The sequence below is a fragment of the Tupaia chinensis genome, unplaced genomic scaffold (assembly GCF_000334495.1).
Source record: "Tupaia chinensis unplaced genomic scaffold, TupChi_1.0 Scaffold000404_1, whole genome shotgun sequence".
NCBI classification, from domain to species: domain Eukaryota; kingdom Metazoa; phylum Chordata; class Mammalia; order Scandentia; family Tupaiidae; genus Tupaia; species Tupaia belangeri.
In genome coordinates, this window is record NW_006159906.1 from 235,902 (window position 1) to 240,140 (window position 4,239).

General features: G+C 48.1%; 1 pseudogene; it reads left to right on the top strand.

Annotated features, from left to right (window-relative positions):
• Positions 1–2,683: 2,683 nt before the first annotated feature.
• LOC102470607 (squalene synthase pseudogene) lies at positions 2,684–3,947 on the top strand (annotated as a pseudogene).
• The last annotated feature ends 292 nt before the right edge of the window (positions 3,948–4,239 follow it).

The window sequence follows — 4,239 nt, forward strand, 5'->3', positions numbered from 1 at the left end:
TAGGAGGACGGGAATGGTGGCAGTGTTCATCTGCTGGTGATAAGCATTCAGTTAATATTCGGTTAGGAGGACGGGAATGGTGGCAGTGTTCATCTGCTGGTGATAAGCATTCAGTTAATATTCGGTTAGGAGGACGGGAATGGTGGCAGTGTTCATCTGCTGGTGATAAGCATTCAGTTAATATTCGGTTAGGAGGACGGGAATGGGTGGCAGTGTTCATCTACTGGTGATAAGCATTCAGTGATCGATTTTTAAGAGGCACGCATGGATCAGGTTACAGGGAAAGGGAAATGGATTCAAAATGGAGGTGCTCATACTTCACTCTGACATTTGAGGACTTACAAAATAGGGAGAAAATACCTCACTCAGGGCTAACCAGTGCTCAGACATAGCATGTGGAGTGCACCTTCTACACACAAACCAGCCCAATCAGAGTCCCTGACCTGAACCACATCTGCTTTCTGACCAGCTCTGCCCTCATCAGCCCAGGGCAGGCCAGACAACTAGGGATGTCTTTGCCCCAGAGCCTCCTGGACTCCTGCAAACCAGGAAATCCCGAACTGCTTCCCCTGCCTCCCTCATTTCCTCCTGTGAAAAGTATGACTGAGGCCCTACCCACATTCTTCCTTCACTCCCTGTGTCCTGGAAAACCCTGGCACTTCCCCTCGTGGCCCCTTGTGGCCCTGTGTGGCCTACCTCCTGCTTCCAAGGACTGTGATTAAGAACAACATCGATCCCTGGCCTTCCTCATCAAACCTGGTTAAAACAAATTTCAGAGATGTTTTCCCATAGAGGGCAAAGTGCAGATCCTGAGGGCTGTGGCAAGGGCTCCGGGCTTCCAAAAGCATCACTGCTGGTGAGCACACGTGACCTGGCGAGCACACGTGACCTGCCACCTTCACTTAGCTGAAGATGGTCTGCAAGGTCAAGCTAGAGTGTCTGCCCTCTCTAGCAGCCAAAGGATTCTGGGTTTCTCCTGGCTTCCGAGTCCCTTAGATGGCCACATCAGCCCATTTCCTGCAATCAGTCCGCCTTTATGCTGGACATAACCTAGGCTGGGGCTGGCCTTGCCAAGGGCTGGCTTCTCGCTCCAGGAATTGCAGTGTGCAGCAGTTTCTGAGAATGGGCTTTCTACCTGGTGAACTACTAAGCAATTTGAATGACAAAATACTCACACAAACCCAGATTTGGGATGGCAAGGACATATTCCTAAGCATATACAAAGTCAGAGTCTGCCATGGGGAAGGAAGAGCGCCAAGGGCAGTCACTGCCATTTCTTTAGCTCTCTGTAACAGCTCTGTGGAAGAATGCAGACCCATTCCTGACCACTGGGGGGGGGGCGATACTGTATGTCATCCACACCACTTGAGATGAAGCTATTCTTATTTCAAGAGAAACACAGGCCCAAAGAACACTTTTAAATTTGTTTTCTAGGACACATACTATGTTGCTAATCCACAGTTTGCTTTTGATAGTTTTTACTTCCTGTAAGTAGAGACCCCCAAGGAGATTGTCCAAAGTTTCCTGCCTCAGATCCAGGCTGAGGTGTTTATTAGCCGAGTCGGGATGAGGCTCAACCACAGAGCAAGCGAAGGCGAACAAGGAGGACAACCAGGCTCCTGGGACCACAGTTATTTGGAATTTGGAGATTCTGACAGGCTTGGCTCTTGGTTTTCATTACTGTTAAAGCAATAGCACTGTGAGGGTTCCCAGAAGAAGGCCTACATTGAGAGAAGAGTTTTTGATCAAATCTTGTACCTTTGTAAAAATCTTCTCTTTCAGAAGGTATTAGCGTTTGCCATCCACTCCAGCTTTCTTAGTCAAATCAGGTTAAAGGGCTTCCATGGAAGCTGCTGTTTGTGGCCAGCAGATGGCGTAGTGGTTACATCACTGGACTTCTATATAGCCAAACATGATTCAAGTCCTGGACCTGGTGGCTTGAAACTCATGCCAGGCATATGTGCATGCATGTATGCCCAAGATCCAGGGAGGAAAATGGAGGAGAAGGGATTGCAGCGTGACCATCCCCCCTGAAGGGTGACTTCTCACTTTCCCTCTCACTGTCTCTGTCTCTCTCCAATGAGTGCATGTGCCCTAAGGCAAAAACTGAAAAAAAACAAGACGTTCTTTAATAAACAAGTAACACATTTAATAGAACCACATTAAAAACATTCTACTTCATTCTAACGAAATGCATTCACAGCTATTACCTTAGCCATTGAAGTGATGGAAACACGTGGAATACATTTCACATGATGGCCTCTGCTGTAAAACAGTGACGTATGACCTCTAGAGCTGATAGCAGTGTCTGGGACTAAGGGCACAGATGTGGAGATCTTCCCACATGTTCAAGAAACCCATACATTTCAAAGAAATGTTTAGACATAACATTAAAACAAAACAGCAGAGCTGCCCTGGCAGGACTAGGGGAAAGAGAGATTTGCAGTTCATTTTTATACCACATTTTCATTAGTGAGAACATACTCACGCAACAGCAAAACCAGGGAATGTTCCGACTAAGAGAATTGTCTTAAAGTTACATTCAGAAGTCGACCTGGGCTTTGATACCACGGCAGTCTGATTACAGAGCTGAATGTAAGCAAGGTCTCTTGGAGGGGTGCCAGCTGTTGTGAGCCGGAGATACCCGACAGGTGCGCGCCTCGGTCACAGCCCACCTTCCAGCATGGAGTTGGTGAGGTGCTTGGGGCATCCGGAGGAGTTCTACAACCTGTTTCGCTTCCGAATAGGAGGCAAGTGGAAGGTGATAGCCAAGAAGGACCAGGACTCGCTCAGCAGCAGCCTGGAAACTTGCTACCAGTATCTAAATCAGGCCAGTCGCAGTTTCACAGCTGTTGTCCAGACCATAGGCACAGAAATCCGTCACGCAGTATGCATATTTTATCTGGTCCTCCGAGCTCTGGACACTCTGGAAGATGACATGACCATCATGGAAAAAGGCCCTGCTATTACACAGCTTTCCCTCTTTCCTTTACGAACCTGACGGGTTCACAGAGAGCACGGAGGAGGATGGGCAAGTGCCGGAGGACTTTGCAACGACTTCCCTTGAGTTTAGAAATCTGGCTGAGAAATATCAAGTAGTGATTGCTGACATTTGCCAGAAAATGGGAGTGGGGATGGCAGAGTTTTTGGATGAGCATGTGACCTCTGAACAAGAGTGGGACAAGTACTGCCACTACGTTGCTGGGCTGCTGGGAATTGGCCTCTCCCATCTGTTCCTGGCCTCACAGTTTGAAGACCCCTTAGTTGGTGAAGACGTAGAGTTAGCCAACTCCATGGGCCTGTTTCTGCAGAAAACGACCATCATTCGTGATTATCTGGAAGACCAGCGAGAAGGAAGAGAGTTTTGGCCTCAAGAGGTTTGGAGCCGGTATGTTAAGAAGCTGGAGGACTTTGCTAAGCCGGAGAACATCGACTTAGCTGTGCAGTGTCTGAATGAACTGGTAACCAACGCCCTGCACCACATCCCAGATGTCCTCACCTACCTTTCGAGACTCAGAAACCAGAGTGTGTTTAACTTCTGTGCTATCCCAGGTAATGGCTGTGGCTACTTTGGCTGCCTGTTATAATCATCAGCAGGTGTTCAAAGGGGGAAGGAAGATTCAGAAAGGGCAAGCAGTCACCCTAATGATGGATGTACCAATATGCCAGCAGTCAAAGCTATCATATACCAGTACACAGAAGAGATTTATCATAGAATCCCCAACTCAGACCCATCTTCTAGTAAAACAAGGCAGATCATCTCCGCCATCAGGGCACGGAATCCTCCCACTTGCCAGCTGATCTCTCGAAGCCACCACTCCATTTACCTGTCATTTGTCATGCCCTTGGCTGCCCTGAGCTGGCAGTATCTGAGCAGCCTGTCCCAGGTCACAGAAGACTTTGTTCAAACTGGAGAACACGGATTTGGGATTTGCCCAGAAGCTTAAGTTCACCATGAAGTGAATTGACCTTTTCTTCAAGGATGGATGTTGGCTTCTCTTTATTCTTTCTCTCCTACCTTAACCCTTCAATGAACTCTGTGATCTGGACCTTTAGAAACTGAAATGCAATTGAGAATATAACAACGAAAGGACACCTCACCCTCAGTACCAGGTACCGGGGCAGCACCACCTCCGCTTTCACTGAGAGCAGAACATCCTGAGCTGCAGTTCAGGTGAGACGGTGGCACGTGGGATTGTCGTCGGATCTTACTTAGTGTGAATCCTGGCTGGAATTATA